The following is a 21,393-nucleotide window of genomic DNA, read 5'->3' as shown; positions in this document are numbered from 1 at the left end:
ACTGTGACCAATCCGGCCACAGGCAGGAGAGAGAGGTGGCCGACGTCGAGGAGCGCCAGCAGTCAACGGAGCGGCGGAGACGACGGGCGCCCATCTGCTGGTCCTGTGGGAGGCCGGGACACCTAAGGAGGGACTGCGACCGCTCTGGCCACCGGCCGGAGAGAGAGGTGGCTGGCACCGAGAGGAGTCAACAGTCGCCTGAGCAACGGGGACGACGGGTGCCCACCTGCTGGTCCTGCGGTGAACCTGGGCACTTGCGGAGGTGTTGCGACCGACCTGGCAACAGTCAGGAGACAGAGGGGGCCGATGCTAGGAGGAGCACGTCGGCGCCATCATCACCGTCCCCTCGGCTCGTCCTGAAACCGGTCGACAGAAGGTGCGACGATGGGCTGATTGCTGAAGGACGGATAAAAGGCCGTCCATGCAGAGTACTGGTGGACACCGGGGCGATGCTCACTATCGCCAGACCAGACGTCGTGCGTGGCCTACCTGGGAGGACGCCGCTGCGCCAATACGAGATACGGACTGCTTCAGGCGAGAGCTTGCCCATCCAGAGAGAGGTCTTCCTGGACCTGACCTTGGGGAAGAGGAAACTGGAGATGTGGGTATTCGTCGCCAACATCACCGAGGACGTCGTCCTGGGACTCGACGCCATGCGGTTACTCGATGCGACGGTGGACGTCCGGCGCCGTATACTCCGTCTTGGTCGGGATGAAGTGTTCCTGATGGACGCCGAGGACCAACCCGTGGCCAGCGAGCTCTCCTTGGAGGGCCAAGGGGAAAAGCAAGATGGCGCCCACGCAGAACGAGTATCGCTGCCCAGCCAAGCCAAGGATGGGGTGGCGCCAACATAAGGAGGGAGCAGCCGGAGGACCCCAAACGTTGGACCGACTAGCAGCCTACCAAGGGACTGCCCGAGACGAGCAGTCCTAAGGAGGGAGCAATGTGACAGCGACGTGAGATTCGAACTCACGACCAGCGTCCCGCAAGAAAGCAGATCGCACAGGCTCCACGGAACATTGAGTGACGTCGCGCGGTGGAGAGAAGAGAGAGGGTGTATTACGTCAACGCAACGAGTCTGCGCGCGCAGCTGCTACTTAACGCAGTGAATGTGGAACGACCTTCTCGACTATTCCAGACGTCTGTCGATGTAGAGATATCGAGATAATTCTCTACACACTTGTAGAAGGTTCTCGCAACTATGATTTTGCTATAAAAGAGCAGGCGCCAGCGAACTAGACAGAGTTTCCAGTTTTCAGTTATTCAGTCAGTGAGAAAGCCAGAGCAAGCAAGCCAGCCGGAGTTCGACTCGAGTGTGCGTCCGCATCTGCGTCAGCATCCGAAGGCCTGAGTTCGAGTGCAGTGGACCGCAGTTGGAGGGACCTGAGTTCGAGTGCAGTGGCCGCAGTTGGAGGGACCCGAGTTCGAGTACAGTGAACTGTCTCTGGAGGTCTGTGGTTCGAGATACTGTGAACTCGAGTGACTGAGATAGAAGAACTGTGAACTGAGAACTGGTAGTTCTGATTTGTAAATAGTACTGTGTAAATATTAGTTAAGATTAACAGTTCATTGTTGTGCGTAATAGTCCAAGTAAATTGTCATTGTCGTCGGTGGAGTGCTATAACGAATACTGTGTTGAGTGAAGATCCAATTGTTGACGAGAGCGTTAAGGTGAATTGTAGAAAGGAATTATTGTTGTGACGAATAAATTACATTGTTGTTACTAATAAAATTCACAGTATGTTAAAATTAACTGTTGTACGATACTTTTAACACTAGTGCGAAATGTATTTTATCACTAACTTTCAACTGTTTGCGCCGATTGACAATTTTTTACTACCAGATGTCACCCGAAACCGATCAATAAAGCGACTCAAATAAAGATGACATTTTGGTTAAGAAACATACACAAATGAAATAAATTGCTTCAACAACTCATTCAATGATAATTATACGAAACAATTAGGAATTAAATATAATTATAAAGAAATTGTGGGTCGCCCGAGTTGGAACTTGGGACTTCGATCTAAGCTATACTATCGCTACCTGCTTTTAATGATACAAAGTTTCACTATTATAACGAGGGATAATATAGCTATGAAGAAGTCGGGGAATTGTCCCTATACCAGCACGAACGAACAGCTATCTTAAAATAGTGTACAATATACAAGTTAAAGTTGTGAGTTGGTGAGTGATGAATATAGGTTGTTTTATTCAAATGGTGAGTGCAAAGAAAGTCATGATTTATTTTAGTATTTTAGTAGGTTATTTTACGACGCTTTATCAACATCTTAGGTTATTTAGCGTCTGAATGAGATGAAGGTGATAATGCCGGTGAAATGAGTCCGGGGTCCAACACCGAAATTTACCCAGCATTTGCTCATATTTGGTTGAGGGAAACCCCCGGAAAAAACCTCAACCAGGTAACTTGTCACGACCGGGAATCGAACCCGGGCCACCTGGTTTCACGGCTAGACGTGCTAACCGTTACTCCACAGGTGTGGACAAGAAAGTCATGATGTTGGTGTATTACTGGGACCACATGTGAAAGATAATGTGATATCAGTGCGTTATATAGATGACCGGATGATAATGGTGAGACTACAATGGAAGAAAATGGACTTAGTGCTATTGCAAGTTTATATGCCACATTGTGGATTAGCAGACGAGAAAGTGGAAGAAAACTATGACAAGATAGAAGAGATAATTGAGAAGGAAAAGAAGGAAGCATCTGTAATCGTAATGGGCGACTGGAATGCAGTTGTAGGAGAAGGACAAGATGGAAAAAAGTTGGAAAATATGGATTGGGAAAAAGAAATGATAGAGGAGAATATTTAGTGAATTTCTATAAAAGAAATGCGATGATTGTTGGAAATATATTATTCCAATAACATAAACGAAGAAGATATACATGGACATGTTTAAGGGACGAAAGGAGATATCAGATGGACTATATACTGGTACAGGAAAGATTCCGAAATAGTTAAAAAAATGCAAAAACTCTATTAGGAGCTGATATTAACTCAATCAGATCATATCCTGCTGATAGCGAAGTAGATATTCGTCTGAAGAAGATAAGAGGAAGACAGGTGACGAAGAAATTGAACATGAAAAAACTGAAGAAGGAAGAGGACAGAAGAATATTTCAGGCAAATTTTCAAGAGAAAGTTGCTATATTAGAATCCACACCTGAGAATAGTAATGAGTACTGGACTCATTTATAAAGTTGTATACAGACAACAGCAGAAAAAACAATAGGATACATAGAAGGTGTGAGAATTAAGAAGCCTTGGGTCCCAGAGAAAATGCTGAAGATGGAGAAGAGGAGGAAATGGAAAAACATCACCACCGAAGAAGGTAGAATAAACTACAGGAAACTAAACAACGAACTAAGAAGAGAAGCTGATAAAGCAAAAGAAGTCCGGATGAAAGGTAAATGTGAAGAAATAAAGGATCTAGAGAGAAAAGTAAGATAGGATTTAATGTTCCGCGAAGTAAAATGTTTGGACTTCACAAATAAGAACAGGAAATCTATGTGGTTGATAGAAGACGACTCGGAAAAGAAATAACAGAAAAAAAAATGAATACTAAACAGATGAACGAAATATGCAGAAAAGCTATATAAGAGGAGGAATCGTCCAGATGACATAGCAATAAAACGAAGAAGCCGTATCAAAAGATGAAAAATTATTTTCTACTTTAAGCGAAGAAGTTGAACTAGCGCTTAAGGAAATGAAGAATGGGAAAGTAACAGGAGTGAATGGAATCCCCATTGAATTAGCGAAATGTTTGGGTGAAGACAATAAGGAAATTCTATAATTATGCAACTAAATACTCCTATATGAGAAAGGCGAATGGCCTAAAGATTTTACGGAGACAGTGTTGATTCCAATACTGAAGAAAAATAATGCCAAGAAATGTAAGGAGTTCAGGACTAGCAGTTTAATATCGCATTCGGCGAAGATTCTCTTGCGAATACTGAATCGACGTTTATATTCTAAAATGGAAAAATAGTTGGAAGAAGAGCAGTTTGGCTTCAGGAAGTGAAAAGGTACGAGAGATGCAATTGGGCTGCTACGGACAATCGGAGAAATATACCTAGAGGAGAATAAAGAAGTATATGTAGTATTTGTGGACTTAGAAAATGTTTTGACAGAGTGGATTGGAATAAACTGATGGGGATCTTAAAGAACATTGGCGTGGATTGGAAAGAGAGAAAATTGTTCAGTAGTCTTTATATGAAACAACGAGTCAAAGTCAGGATAGGAGAAGAAATGTTAGAAGGAAGTGAAATTGGGACAGGAGTACGTCAAGGATATCCTTTTCATCTACCCTGTTGAACATCTACTTGGAGGATTTAGTAAAAAACTGTTTTCAGAACATGGGAAGAGTGACAGTAGTAGGAAAAAGAATAAAGTGCATAAGATTTGCTGATGAAATAGCGTTGTTAGCAGAAGAGGAAGTGATACTAAAGAATATGCTACTGGAGCTAAATAACATCTATGAGCAGTATGGGATGTAGATAAATGCAAATAAGACGAAGAGCATGGTCATAGGAAGAAAAATAGAGAAGATAAACTAGCGAATTCTAAACGAGGCAGTAGAGCAAGTGGACAGCTTCAAATACTTGGGGTATATTATAAGCAGTAACATGAGCTACTGCCAGGAAATCAAAAGGAGGATAGGAATGGCCAAGGAAGCTTTTAATAGAAAAAGGAGCATCTCCTGCGGACCTATGGAAAAAAAAACTAAGAAAGAGATTAGTGAAGTGTTTTGTATGGAGCGTGGCATTGTATGGGACAGAAACATAGACATTACGACGAAATGAAGAGAAACGAATAGAATCATTTGAAATGTGGATGTGGAGAAGAATGGAACGTGTGAAGTGGACAGACAGAATAAGAAATGAAGCTGTGTTGGAAAGAGTGGGTGAAGAAAGAATGATGCTGAAAGTGATCAGGAAGAGGAAAAGGAGTTGGTTGGGTCACTGGCTGAGAAGAAACTGCCTTCTGAAGGATGCTCTGGAAGGAATGGTGAACGGGAGAAGAGTTCGGGGTAGAAAAAAAATATATCAGATGATAGACGACATGAAGATATATGGATCATAATATGAGGACACAAAGAGGAAGGCAGAAAATAGCAAAGACTGGAGAAAGCTGGGTTTGCAGTGAAAGACCTGCCCTTGGGCAGAATACTAAATGAATGAATATATGTTAAAAATGGTTTTATTTTGCTTGCAAGATTGCTACATTTGGCCTGCGACCTTATATCTCAGACATCCTTAATGACAAAATACGATACCATTTTTAACATTTGTATCGTAAGGAACTCTTCCTAAGGACGCAAAAAAATCTATTTACAGGCAAGACAAAATGTTTTATTACGTATTAAAGAATCAGAAATGTATTTCAAAAGTAAGTAACTTATCTAGAGAAGTAACCATTCAATGTGACATCCTGCCTTAATTTTCATTCTTACGTTTCATCGAATCCATTTCGTTAATATTGAAATTTCATAAGAAAATAAACAAAATAACCATAGATCTTCTTACATATTTAAAGAAAACTAACTTCTATTTCCGTTCTTGATTTCTTGATTTGATTCTGTGATTTTTATTTTAATAATTCCTGTTTGCAAAATTTGTCATTTTCTTTGTTTTGCCAAGTATGTAGACCATTTAGCCGCAAAGTGTTTCCAGAGTGCACCAACGAGGAGGTAGGTCTGCAGTTACCCCAATTCTGGCACAATTTTCTGGAAAACAATCGCAATAAAATGACAATGTGTATTGGCGAACACATGTGTAATGCAAACCTCAGTCGCTTGCGGTGGCCCTTCAGGTAGGTGAATCACTACAGGTGAATATTATATTTCAGTAAACAAAATAATTTATTTAAGTAGTATGTCGAAATGATAGCCGTCCAAATCTTCGATTTAAAATATCGGCATCCTAATTAATTCAAATGAACAAGAAGGAAAATAACAACTGATAATTTCAATCTTAAATCATCAATGTTAATTTTATTTATTTATGTTACAGTAAATACAATTTTATGCAATATAACAAAGTAAAGTTGAACAAATTAATTAACTTAAAACTGGAGTGACCGGTTTTCAAAATGACCAATTCAAATGTTGTCCTACTTCCTCTTGGGTGTTTGGATTCCTTTTAGCATACAAATTACGTCCTACGTTCACTTTGAGTGTTCAGATTCTTGTAATGTCCTATCTTCACTTGAATGTTCTTGTTATTGCCAGCATATATTTATTTATTTAGTTATTTATTTATCCTGGTAGAAATAAGGCCATCAGGCTTTCTCTTCCCCACTATCAGGGGATTACAACTACAATAATATTAAGAATACAAATGCAATTATAATTACAATTGTTTTTTTTATTCACTTTTTGACAAGTTCACATTCCTATAGCGTGTACTCATATATTCCATGTGAAAACAGGACGTACTTCATCCGTTAAAGTATTTTTAGATAAGTTCACATTCAAGCGTTCATTTGTAAAACGGGTCTTCTTCTAGAGATAACCCATTTTCAAAGAGACCTTTATGACAGTTCGTCATTTTCTTTGTTTTGCCAAGTATGTAGACCATTTAGCCGCAAAGCGTTTCCAGAGTGCACCAACGAGGAGGTAGGTCTGCAGTTACCCCAGAGAATAATCCGAACTTCCAAGCGAAAGTGAGTCACAGTTTACAAGTTGACAAGAATCCGAACACTCAAGTGAATGTACGATATTATTTTACGTAGTGCCAAGTATTGAACTTCAAAGTTCTGTAGAAAAGTCCACTGTTGCGCTCAATTTTGAAAGGTTTTCGTTTCTTATTTAGAATGGATTAACACCTGCAAAATAGAAATGTAAAATTTTTGAAGTCGAGAAACAAATTATAAATAATATTTAAAATGTCTCAGGGTTTGTTATCAACAATAAACGTTAATAATTTTACTCATATTAATGCTATTAAATGCTATTAAATTATTTCCTTCCACATTACAAACACGGACGTTCAAAGCTGAATTCATCCCTTAGTTGCGTCTCTATTGTGAATTGAACAGCAAAACATGAAGGCGCCAGACGCGTGTCTTTAGGATTCAGTAAACAGGTCGTTTTTAGCACCACAGAGAATAAACAATTACTGTCGAAATTATACTAGATATAAAGACTATCTCATCTAGGAATTGTTTCTGCTGAAGTGTACCTATTAGATGAACTTTAAAACAGGAACATTTTTTTAGTAGTGGTCAAATTTGTTTCTTCGGAGACAATTAATATTGTCCTACTTTCATTTGAATGTTTGGATTGTTGTCAGCTTGTTGCCAAGTTTGTATATAATGTTCTACTTTCACTTGAGTGTACGTATTCTTGTAAGCTTGTAAATAATGTTCTATTTTCACCGAAGTTGTCGGATTCTTGTCTGCATATAAGTAACGTCTTATTGCCTTTTAAGTGTTCGGATTCTTGTTATCTTATAATATTCTATTTCCACTTGACAGTTTGAATTCTTGTCAGTACAGTATCAATAATGTACTATATTCACTTGAGTGTTCGGATTCTTGTTATCATAATATTATAAATAAGAGTAATACGCTACTTTCATTTGAGTGTTTCGATTTTTATCAGCATAATTATTAGTATTATCCTGCTTTCATTAGAGTGTTCGGATTCTTGTCAGCATGTAACTAATGTTATATTGTCACTTGAATGTTTGGATAATTGTCAGCATATAAATGATGTGTCCTATTTTATCTTGAATGTTCCGATTCTTGTCAGCATAAAAATGTTCTACTTTCGCTTATATGTCTGAATTCTTTACAGCATAAAGTAGACAATGTCCCACTTTCACTTGAGTGTTCGGATTGTTTCAGCATTTAATAATGTCCTATATTCACTTGAGACTTTAAAGTCCTATTTAGCTATTGTTAGATCAAATAGTTTAATCGTTTTGCTCCACACAATGTAAAACGGAAACTTATGTTAAAATTTCACACATTTCTAAATCGATTATTTAACGATGCTGTAGCAACTGTTCTCTTATCAGGCGTTAGTGAAATTTGTGATAGAACAATGGTATTTTGACTATAGGCCTACGATCTACAGGATAATTTCTCCTTCTTGTGTGAGAAAACCTTTGAAATATCCCCACTATATAGGAATGGTGATTTTGCAAAACGACTTAAGTCCGCATTTTGGGGGGTTTGAGTTGAGAGCATGATTATGTTACTGTGTGCAAGGGGCATCGTTTAGTAGCAGAATGATCTTAATCCACGACTTTTGTATACTTCTTCTTAGCAGCACATTGTTAGGTTAAGGGGTAAAATTACTTTAGTCCTGGACTTACGTTGTTTTGCCTGTCAAGTACTGAAGAAACTTACATAATATGTAATTTTAATCATACAATAGCTGACAAAATATTTTTTGTCTGTTGCTATTGGTAATTCTTTAGTTGAGAAAATTTAATACGTTTGAAGAACAGAACTTGAAAATGAAAAGCAATATGCTCAGTAATAGTGCTAAACTTGTAGCTGAAGTAAAAAGTATTGCAAAATGGAGCCAAGTTAAGCATCGAGAGAGAGGATTTTCTCGCTGTCACATTTGACTACATGAAAAATGTATGCTTGCCTAAACACCAGTTCAAAATACAGCATGTACTACATCGCCAGCTTACCGTCCCAGCTTTCTCTGTGCACAACATGAAAACTAGTGAAATGTCCTTTTGTGTCTACCATGAGGGACAGGCCGAGAAAAGTCTTAATGAGGTATGTAATTTTCTCTTGTACACTACTTCAATAACTGTGTCCCATCCAGTATATTAAAGAACTGTGGTTGTTTTGCGACAGTTGTCCGGGAGAAAATCAGAACAACACATTAATTAAATTCTTAATGGCAATAAGTGCTCAGAAACGTTTCTTCAACATCATACTTTTCTCCATCAGAGGTCTGTGCTCTTGTGATTAAAAAATTGTTCAAAATAACGTTGTTCAACAATTGCAACAAGATTGTTTTATGATTTTGGTATAAATACATTTAGTTAAACATGTTTGTGTGTCAGTAACCTAATAATTATGATGCAGAATTAAAGTTAATTTGCAGAACAACTTAAGTCCTGAAGATAATTAAATTTTTACGACCTGAAGAAGAGTATAAAAGTATGAATTTTTATACTAAAACTATTTCTCTTACATATCTCTTACACATAAAAAAAATATATTGTAATAACGTATGGTTCAGCGAGGCCAAAAACAATTTTCTTTAATTTTCTCAAAACTACTTCTAGAGACTTAAGTCGTTTTGCAAATTCACCATTCATAGGTAATCAGCTAATGTGAAATTCGAACTCACGCCCGAGCGTAGTGTGGGACCGAAAGTTCCGCTCGCTACCTTTGAACCAAGGCGATAGATTCTACATATAAAAATAAGAAAAAAGAAACCGTAAGAAATCCTATTTTTAATATACGATTCAATGCTGAATGATACAAATCTGCACGACTGCCTAAGCAACCTTACAGTAGCATCATGGTAAAGAAATTTTATAAGATCACTAATAAGCTTAAGTGTAAATTATACATTTTTAAATGAAGCTAGCTGAAGTAAAATAAAAAATATTAATGATAACTCTGAAATTGTTTGTTTGTTTAATAATAGCCGGTCTACAGGAAAAATACAAGGCTAAATCCAGCAGGTCCTTCTACGTACCGCTGCTATGGCGTGAATATAGACAGAAATTTCTCGCCGTTTTTTGGTGGTATGTACAAATTTTTAAAACTTTATAATAAAATCAATTTTATCATCCTCATTATCATTACTCTTTCGTTATCATCATCATCGTTATCATTACTCTTTCGTTATCGTTATCATCATCATCATCATCATCATCATCATCATCATCGTCTCTCGAATAATTTTACTCGTTGTAATTTTAATCCCTTGACTTTTCCTTCGATTACATTAGTTATTATCCCGCGAGAGATCGGGACAATAAAATTTTATCTCCACTTCCTAAATGTGTTTTCTTGTCGCGTTGTATAAGTTTTATTTCAGAACCGTCTAACAGCATGTGGAGCTCCAAGGGTCTACGAAAGTTCAAAACCTCCCCTCTTCGTATTCTTCTTAGCAAGATTTGCTTCATTACATTTGTTACTTGTTGATATTTACACAGCTCATTGATTAAATACAATATTCGCTAGTTATAGATCAGGGATGTCAAAGCGCCTGTATTACGTGCTCATACTACAAGCAATACAAACCCAACAAAGGTCACTTTTTAGTAAGATAAAGTACTATCATCGCTCTTAAAGAAATATTGTGGGAGTTCTTGAGAGCACGCAGTGCAGACGTTTTGACGTCCCTGTTCTAGATCCTTATAGTTGAAAACAATTTTCATTATAAGATGCGGTTTATCATTAAAATCAGAAACTATTATTTTCTCTTATCTAATTAGAACTATGCAAATGTGCAATTTCAATAAACCAGAAGATAGCACTTAAAACATTTTCAGTTTGAGAACACGATCCCAGCATCCGAAAGTAACTATATTTAAGAGATATTTAACTTTACTTGCTATCCTCTTACGTCTTCTGCTGTATATGAATGATATAATTCTATACAAACTGTAATGTACAAAAATTATAATCAGGAATTGGAAAGCTCAAATTCAAATGCATTAATATTGGCAGTGGTGAATGGGTAGCTTTGACGTTTTAGTTCCGCGCCGTAGAGTCGTGGTCTAAGGACTCGCGTTATGGAATGCACGCTGGTTCGAATCCTCACAGGAAAGAAATTTTTTCATGAAATTTGTCAGTTTACGCGGCCAGTGCCCACCCAGCATCGTGATGAATTTGCGGAGTTACGATAGGTAGCGGAATCCAGTTAAAGAAACTATCTGTAACGACGGGGGGGGGATCATCGTGCTAACCACACGATATTTCCATACTGGTTGGATGATCACAATCTTTCCTGAGGTATGTGCACGTGAGACCAGCAGTTTGCTATTCGGCCTTGTTCCTTCAAGGACGGTGTTATTTTTTTGACGCTTCATGTAGGCCTAGGTCATCATCCTGTCTGCACTAAAGAGACAAATTAAGTTGATAAGTTGACGGTACTAATAAATGGTTCGATGGAAATGGTAAGGAAAGAAAATTATACAGGAAACATACAAAAAGCCCGACTTTGCTTCTATATCCTATGATTTTTTTCTATTAAATCAACTTTCAAAACTCTGTTGCTACGTTTCAGTAGAAATACGAGGGAGAATCGGAAAGTAACGCACAATTCTTTTACTGAATATTATTTTGGTTAGGATGTTCAAAGTTGGCAGATAGTTAGTTTGAATCCTGCGCTAAAGATAGCAATAGCTCGATAAGGTGTCACCCTCGCGGAACGAGCGGTAACTACTGAGTAAAGATGGAGCGTATGCTAGCATCGTCTAGTTGCGAAGAACAGCGAGTTGTAGTAGGGAAAAACGAAAAAGTCCGAATGTAATCCACAGAAAATTGTTGGAAGTGTTTGCTGCTGATTATCCGGACCCTAGCAACATCTCCAGGTGGTGCAGGTTCTTCGAAGAGGGACGAGTAAATTTTATTGACGAAGCATGTTCCGGCTGATCAGTGACCACTGCAACACCATCCAATGTCAAAGGCATTGAGGCGGCAATCACCCACCCTAGAGTCCAGACTTCGCACCATCTGACTTTCATATTTTCGGACCAATGAAGAAATTCCTAGGAGACCAACGCTTCGGTTTGGATGAAGAAGTGAAGTCAATCTTGTGCAAGTGGCTATACGCCCAGAAAACGGAGTTTTATGAACGACCTGTACTGAATCTGGTGTCACGATGGGAGAAATGTTTCGAGAGACTTGGTTGCCATGTCGAGAAATAGGTAAAACCTGTAGCTTTCTTGTGCATTATTTCGTTTTGCTTACCTATTAAATATGTTGCCAAAACATTTGTTGTGCTTTACTTTTCGATCCTCCCTTGTATATTTAGTTTATCGACTAGAAATTTGCGCTGTTTTTGAGTATGAATTTTCATTGCTTTTATTAACAGTAAGTCTTGCAATGTAATTTCTACCATTTTCCTTCAGAATGAACTCTGCTTTGTTACCCTCCTCCCTAGTGTATACGTAAATAAATTGGGTTTCGATTCACAATACTCGTCTGCAATATAAAAGATAATGATAGACATTTACATTATATAAATTAACAGTATGCTATAGAACTTAATAAAGCAGAAGGCTTACTGACCAATGCTGATAAAAAATTACACTTAACATCTCATATTAGACAACCTTGAACAGTATCACTTGGAGAGCCCATTCGAAAGATTTTCAAGCAAATATACAGTACACTTAGAGAAACGTGGCCTACACAAAAGTAGCTGACAATCCAAATTCGACAGATACAAAACTGACCCTAAAAATTCTGGCAAATTATAAATGAAGCTACAGATGTAAATGTACAAAATAAACAGCCAATCAAGGAGTTAAAAAAAGATAAGGGTGAAATATTAAATTGCAGAAGAAAGATTGCAAACGAATTCAATAACTATTTTTCAGAGATATGACACAAAGTTACTTCTAACATTAATGTGTCAAATTTTAACTCTTCTATACAAAATGAGACATAAAATGAACATTTAGCTTCCTCTATGTTTCTTTTCCCTGTAACTGAAGATGAAATTATTATTATTTTGGTTAAGACCTTAAAAAATGATGTAGCTCCAGGTATAGATGGAATTAAAAATACTTTCAAATTTATTATCAAATATATATATCAAAACTAGTTCATATTTTTAACTTATGTTTTGTGCAAGGTATATTCCCAGATGTTTTGAAATGTGCCATTGTAATTCCAATATACAAATCTGGAGATAAATATAATTTAAATAACTATATACCTATATCTTTACTTCCGGCATTTTCCAAATTGCTTGAAAAATGTTTAAAGAATAGATTAATAAATTATTTAGAAAAAAACATAAAAATCCTCTGTAAAAATCAGTTTGGTTTCCGTAATAATATTTCTACTGATGATGCTCTTATTAATGTTACTGCAAACATTATCAATGAACTAGATATTGGAAATAAATGTTTGGGTATTTTCTTGGATCTACGGAAAGCTTTTTACACTATCTATCATAATTTACTTTTGGACAAACTACATACTAATGGAGTTAGAGGTATACTTTTAAAATTATTCCAATCATATTTTAGTAACAGAAGACAAATGACGAAAATTGAAGATCAATTTAGTGAATATAAATATATATTGATATAGGTGTACCGCAAGGAACAATTTTGTAACCTATTTTATTTCTAATATGTGTTAATGATTTGCTAAATATAAATTTACAAAAATTTAATGGATCTATATATTCATATGCTGATGATACAGTAGTTACTTTCAGTGGTTTTTCTTGGCAAAAAAGCATATAGAAATGCTAATGTAGGTGTAAATATTGTTAAAAATGGCTTAATTTCAACTTCCTTTTTATAAATATATCTAAATCAACCTTAGTTCCTTTTTCGTTAACAACTGCGAGTGTTCAAAATTTAAAAATTAGCAATGAATATAGACTAATAATACACAGTGAAAATTGTTTACATCCCAAAAGTCGCGAATGTCCACCATTGAAAGAAGCCACATAATGTGAAATATCTGGGCATCATTATTGATCAGAATTTAAAATGGCCTCCTCACATTACTTATCTTCGTAAGAGGCTTCGTAAAACAATTGATAAATTCGTTAATCTTTGATGCTACTTACCCATTAGAGTTCTACGAAATGTTTATTTGGCCATTATTCAGTCTATCATTCAATATGGTATAATTGTTTGGGGTGGAAGTACAAAAATTAATCTTAGTCCGTTAAATTTACTACAAAAACGAATAATTAAAATTTGTTTGAAGAAAGGTTTTGATTATCCAACTAAATTAATTTATTCTGAATTTAATATATTTAATATTGAACAAATTTATAAATATCCTCTATTAGAATTTTATCATAAAAATCGTAATAAGTTTATATTACAGGCACATAATCATGAAACAAGACGAAATAATAAAATTCAACATTAGCAGAACCTAAATATTTCACATCTGCTGGTCTAAAGCATAGCATTAATTTTGTCGCTTGGTTGTATAATTCTTTAGCTAAATTACACCCAGAACTTCTAACATGTAACCCACTAACATCTAACAAGAAAATTAGAAATATGTTATGTCTTCAATTTGATTAAATAAATTTATAGCCTATGTGTATGAATTAATCAGCCTATATTATATTTGTATTCTATAATTTTGGAATATATATTTTTTCATAAATTGTCCTACTTTATTCACGTACGATATTATTCTTCTCAATGTTAATATTATATTATATAATTTCATTGTAGCTGTAATTTTCATTTTAATCCCTATATTATTTTATTTTCTATAACATATTCCTCTTATATTAATATATTATATTATATAATTTCACTGTAGCTATAATTTTAATTTATTTCCTATTTTATTTTATTTTGTATATTCTCTTACAGGCCTAATAATAATAATAATAATAATAATAATAATAATAATAATAATAATAATAATAATAATATATCTGAACTGCGACCAAACACGAGCGCTGCTCATTCGGTCCTCAAATTTTGTTATTATTACTGTACCTTCTTTTTTATTTTAGTAGGTTACTTTACGACGCTTTATCAACATCTAAGGTTATTTAGCGTCTGAATGAGATGAAGGTGATAATGGCGGTGAAATGGGTCCGGGGTCCAACACCGAAAGTTACCCAGCATTTGCTCATATTGGGTTGAGGGAAAACCCCGGAAAAACCTCAACCAGGTAACTTGCCCCGACCGGGAATCGAACCCGGGCCACCTGGTTTCGCTCCACAGGTGTGGACCGTTCTTTTTTATATTGATTGTAACATTTTATTTCTATTTCTATTTGTTGTAATTATATTCTATATTATATATATATTTAAATTTAAGTAATAAATTAAATTAAGTTAAACTGAAATACACATAGTAATGGTCTGAAGAGTAACGTACAAAATCCCATTTTAATTTATAAGTTAAATGCTGTAAGTACATCTTACTCTACATAAGCACTACTTCAGCGTGTAACATGAGCTACATGTTGTATCTTATCTAAGATTTGTGAGGAAAGCCTAACGCTGTCAACAGAGATTCAGTATCGACAGAATATTTATACTTAGTGATAAATTTGTTGAACTGCGTCGCTTTATGCCAGTAACATTATTGAGAACGATATTTTTAACCATAGTTTAGACTATAATAAATACAGTATAGAACTATAGGATGGGATGGATTATCATAGGCTATGATTCCCCCATTAATATTTTTATATAAAATAATAATTATTAAAATGTGTTTATGTATTATTAAACAATAAGTTTTTTTATATTGTAAGTTATAACTCTAGAGACTCATGTTATTTTGATCTTATACAAAAAAATATCAAAATAAATTTGTCTTCTGATCATAGCTATTGGCCCGACGGGTAAGACTGAAGCAGGTCTAAGACATAGTTCTAATTTCGGTCAAAAATTGTATACTAATTTTATAAAGAGGAATTCAAAATTGAAATTATTAAACAATAAATTATTCAAAAAGCAAATGCCTGAATTGTTTTTAGTTTCATAATTATGATATTGAACTTTTATTCTTTATCTTTTATCACTTTAACAATGTCATATTCTTAAATTAGTATATTTATATTATTTATGTATATGTAATAAGTTTTTTAAAGTTTGAGACGAGAATTCCATGCAAATGCATGTTTTATAGGAATACAGAACATAGCTCAAACTTAGTACTTACCCATTTCATTAATTTCCGGTTCCAAATATGTGTACTTTTTCCGTGCATATTTGCATGTTTTGGCTTTTTTGAGAATAAACACATGCATAATGCATGTTTAAGCAATTTTTAGTTTAATAATGCATATAATATACATTATATTCAGTTTAAATGTACATTTTAATGATTTTGAGTGGACATTTCAATTTATCGATTTTTATGTTCCTTATTTTAACTTCAGAAATCAGGACTGAAGAAGGAAAAGAAAAAAAGACGAAATAACAGAAAAAATGAAATAAAATGTTAAGATTTTCACAATAAAATGTTAGAGGACCTTTCCTTGGACGGAAGTTCACTTTTACAACATTTTACCGACGATTCTCTACAGACTACGTGTCAGAAATGGATTTATTAAGTTGGATGTTTTGAGAATAGTAGAGAGGAAATATAGAGGATTCAAGGAAATTGCCGACAAAGCACCCTCTTTCAGGGAGATTGTAAATTCTCTTCCTTTTCCAGTACTGGTAGCAATTTAGATTCTTCTAAAATTGGAATCATTCGCTAAACTGTCCTTGCAGTGTGTGAACCTGGTAAGTGGTTAATGTGTTTATTTATGCTGTTTGCGTGTGTTAAGGGGAGAGGATGGTATTTCTTTCACTTTTTTCCTATTTGGTGTAAATTATTAATTTTTTGTATGTAGAGGGCTCATAGCTGTGGCAACTCAATCAAATAAAAATATTTTGAAAAAGAAATTATTTGGGGGCCCAAATTTGAAAAAATTATACCCACTGCTGGATTGTACTAAAACCGATATATCTAAACCGTTTTTAAAGATATATTCAAACAGTTTTTGCAATGTATTTGCAAAAGTATGTTCTACAAACTGTCTGTAACAGAATTTTGATATTAGTCCCTACGTTTGTAAAATAAACAATTAAAATTTAGTAACAATTTTCTGATTTCCTTTCTTGCAAACAAACGGACGTATTTTTAAAATGAGCTCAATTAACAAAATTCTGTTACAGAGAAAAGTTTCCTAATAGTCTAAAGAATGTGTGTTCTAAACGTCATGCATATATCTTTAATACTTCAGAAATTATATTCATTTTGTCTGGCAATGTAGCAAAAACAATGAAGTTACTGGAAATCGATAAAAGCGGGCGTGTGATTAAAAATCCATAGCGCAGGAAGTTTAAAAAAATGACGTCTCAACATCCGATAAGGGCACAAATACCCACAAAATGTTATGCAATGTATTCCAGACATGTCAAAGGGTATTTTAAAGAAAAAAAAATTTGAAAATTTAATTTACCTGGAAACAACAATAAAATTGGGAGAGTGATTTAAAAATCCATAATGCAGGAAATTTAAAAATGGCGATCCACACATATCACAGAGTATTTTAAGGAATTTTTTTTTGAAAATTTAGTCTTTTTCATCAAAAATACCATCCTCTTCCCTTAATGTGATTCTAATATAGCTCCAATTAAGTATTTCTCCATTCTGAAAAAAATGTACTAAACAATTTCAAGTCGACCAATATGCCGTATCTGCTTCACTTATTGCAAGAATGCAAAAAAGGAAAGAAACTGCGAAGAATGCCATAGATCCCTCAGTTATGCCTTGGGAAAGAGTGTAGCGGCGAAAAGCAAACTGGACAGGGTCATAAATGCGAACCCGGACTACGAATTCTTATGTTCAGTGAAGAAGGTTATTTGTGGCGAAAACTTGAATGAAGAATTTGACCTGACATTGTCACAAATACGTTCATTCAAATTTACACCCATAACTTCTTGCGATGTATAGAGGTCATTCTGTGCCCACAAAAATATATTGACTGACAAGCGCAGGGACTTCACAGAAACCAATTTAGAAATGTTAAGTTATTAACTCTGCAAAAAAGTGAAGTGAAATAAGACATTTGGAACAAAAATGAAAGTGCATATTTTAATGCATTTTTCACTTGATCGTGCATATTTCATAGTTTGATAGCGCATGAATGCATGCATATTTTGGGATTTTATAGTGCATGAAATTCTCGTCTCTAGTCTTTACAGATAACAGATTAATCGCAAGTTATTTGTGATTAATTTTTGCATATAATTACATACTTGTCAAACCCGACCTCAAATATCTTGCTTGCTTTTACAACTCAGTTATAATTTAATACAAAAACAAAATTATAATATGTATGTTGTATTATAGTCCCAATATGGTTTAAGTATGATTTGGAACTTAACGGACAGGAACGTGTATTTTATTTATTTTTTGTTATTATTACAATGTTCTTGTGTTATAGTTTATCTTTCATTATTTAAATTTGTATTATTTGAATTTCAATAAATCTAAATCTAAAAATCTAAAGTGACACGCCTTGCTAATGAAAAAAGTGAAGGATATCGGATAGGCTTTCCAGAGCGCATAAAGCAAGAATCTCAGAAGGCTATCGGAATGTAGTGTTTTAATATATTTTCGGAAAGATGTTTCTGTACCTTACAGTTCGTATTTTTATATAATTCTCTCGTATTTAACTTTCCAAAAGATATTTCGATCTGTTGGTTTTGGAAGTTTTCCTTGTTAAAGTGCTAATGTTTTTACTCAGGAATATAATAGGTTAAAGAAAGAAATTATATTTTTAGTTGCTGGAGAAAACGGAGAAGAAGACCCAACGCCATTGCTGTCTGGGAGTACTTGTGACCTAGAATACTACGCTGGACCGTATGCAGACTCAGAATACGAAACTCGCGCAATTTACAACTATATTAAATCCATAAGGCATAGTGTTCGCCTTTATATTGTGCTGCAGACCGCCATCAAAGGGAAAAAACCTGTGAGTTTACGTCTTTTGTAATAGCTACTGCTGAAGTTTGCGTTGTGTGGAATAAAATATTGTAAATTCGTACAATAAAAGAAACACTGAGTGCCACTACAAATGCAATATTTTCTAGAACTCTATTGGATTAATAGAGCTAGGGACATTAAAGTTTACAGTAGTACCACAATATTTACTTATTACTATAATCCTTTCACAAAATAGATTAAAAATGTCACTGAATTTTAGAATTCCTAAAGATTGTCCTCGAAGTTAATTTCCACGGCGTCAAAATGATCAAAGTATGAAAAAAGGCATATTTGAGTCGACTTAGCAGCTATTTAATTATTTTATTGAATGTACTATTTTATTCTGAAACAGTCTGAAATACCCACTTAAGTAAATTTTAGAAATACAACCATATTTTTTTTCACTTATAATAGCTATTCAGCTTTTCAAGGTGATGTCATATCCTACGTACAAAAACGTTTTAACCCAGATGTGGATGAGAGTCAGCCAAATAACTTAGCGAAAAGCAACTAAGAGTAAGTCTACCGCAGTGGAGTGACGGTTAGAGCGTCTGACCGTGAAAAAGAGCGGGCCTGGGTTCAAATCCTGGTTAGAACAATTTACTTGGTTGGGGTTTTCTCCAGGGTTTTCCCTCAACCAATTGAAGCAGAATTGCTGGGTAACTTTCGGCTTTGGGCCTTGGATTCGTTTCGCCATCATGAATTCATATATCACCATTATCCATACCATAGCCCGGGTTAAGTTCACGGTGTGTACTTGTACAGCTATCAAAAGAAAAATGTACAGCTTTCTAGAAACTAAGTTTCATTCGGGTATCTCCGCTACAATTCGGAGACAGACGATGTTAAATGTTGTTCGATCACGTTGCATGATATGTACAGTTATAATTAAAGTGTTCTCCGTGTAATTGTTATAGCGTAATGGTAGCGTTTCGGGCTAGTATTTCTAAGGGGGTGCGTTCAAACACAACTTAGTGGTTTTCATGTTTTTTTTTTCTTTTTAAGAGAGAGAGAGAAAGAGAGAAAATATAATTGCTCCTGTCTCCTTTATTACTGTTTTAGTAATTAACATCAGGTTTATGAATTTATTATGCCATGGCTTTATTATTATTTATTATGACATTAGGGCTGAAAATGGAAACAAAGAAAGATTTTATTCTCAACAAAATTATCTTTCGTGGCATAAACCAAACAAACTTACTCGCGTCTGCCTTAGAAAATTCAAAGAATTAACAGTTAAAAAAAAAAAAAAAAAAACAAAACAAAAAGCCACGATTGAATATTCAATCCATCTTCCTCCCATCTCGATCACATCTGCAGTCGAGTGGGCGTGGAATCAACTAGTATTTTCATTTCTCAGCCACAGCATTCCAGGCATCCTGGACAAGCGTCCATAAATCATCAGGACATTTTGGAGGGGGACTCGGCCAATTTTTCCGCATTTACTCCTTTACTTGCGTCCCTGTGGCTCAGTCGGAAGAACGTCGGAATTTAGATCTCAATGTCTCAGGTTCACATCCTCGTTACTCATCTTCATTTTATTATGTTACAGGATAGTATAATGTAATAATATAAGAAGAAAGAACTAATACTAGTATTATGCAACTGTATTGTTTCACATGTAACATTAAATTTGTATTACTTAGCCTATATGCTAAAGAACGATAACAGAATACAAATATAACTTGAATATTATTTATATCGCCAATGATCAAAACAGAATACAAATGATAACTTCAATATTAATGATATCGCTAAAGAACGAAAACAGAATGCAAATGATAACTTTTTTTTTTTTTTTTTTTCCTTTTTCATTTTATTTTACTGTTTCTTCATATATTAGCTCATGCGATAAGTATAACATTGTAAACTAATTTCATAATAATGGTCCATGGGCGTGAATTTGAACTGCCACTGGGGGAGACCCTGGTGTACCAGCATCATGCGGAAGTACTGCGTGAAGTCTGCAGCCAGGTAGTGCCACTCGAAACTTCTGTCCAGCAGCCAGATCTTGGGGTCCTCTCGTTTTAGATCGGATTCGCACTCGCTCTTGTGAAGGTACACCAGACACACCTTTCCGATGCCTTGGCAAGCGTCCAGTTCGAAGATCTTGCACTTGACGCCGAAGTTGGGGCGCTGCCTGGGGTCGTCCTGCTCGCTGCAGATCTCGATGTCCAGCAGCGTGGGGCATTCCGCATCGCCCATGCTCTTGACGCCGGCCAGCCGTTGTAACTCAGACATAGAGTTGATCTTCATGTTGCCGATGGGGAGCACCTCGCCTTGTGGATATTCTCGACCATGGCTTCATTAAAGATCGGACATCCTCTCTCCTTTCTTCGTGGAAGTTTTGTTCTTGCGAACTTTCTACCCGTGCTCAAGCAGGTACGCTACACATTAAATGAGAAAGATCTCTTCTAACGAAATAGAGTTAGGAAATGATCCCAGGATGGAGGCAGCATTCCCTCGCTGAACCGCTATTCCAATGCGTTGACGAAGGAAATTGATACATCTAGGATCGCCGGTACGGGACAGTAGGCGTGTACCAATTTGGGTGAGTAGATCTTTAGCGTCTCTACACCACGGACCAAAGGTCTCAACTGCAAAAGCGACGAAGATGTAATTTGATGTTAAATGTTCATATTTGCGTCGTTTAGCATGATAAGCGGATTCAGCAGCAGATCCGGCACAATTGACAGAAGATTTTAAATGGGAAAGGGCTAATG

The sequence above is a fragment of the Periplaneta americana genome, chromosome 1, assembly GCF_040183065.1.
Source record: "Periplaneta americana isolate PAMFEO1 chromosome 1, P.americana_PAMFEO1_priV1, whole genome shotgun sequence".
NCBI lineage: Eukaryota > Metazoa > Arthropoda > Insecta > Blattodea > Blattidae > Periplaneta > Periplaneta americana.
Note: the sequence above shows the minus strand (reverse complement) of the source record.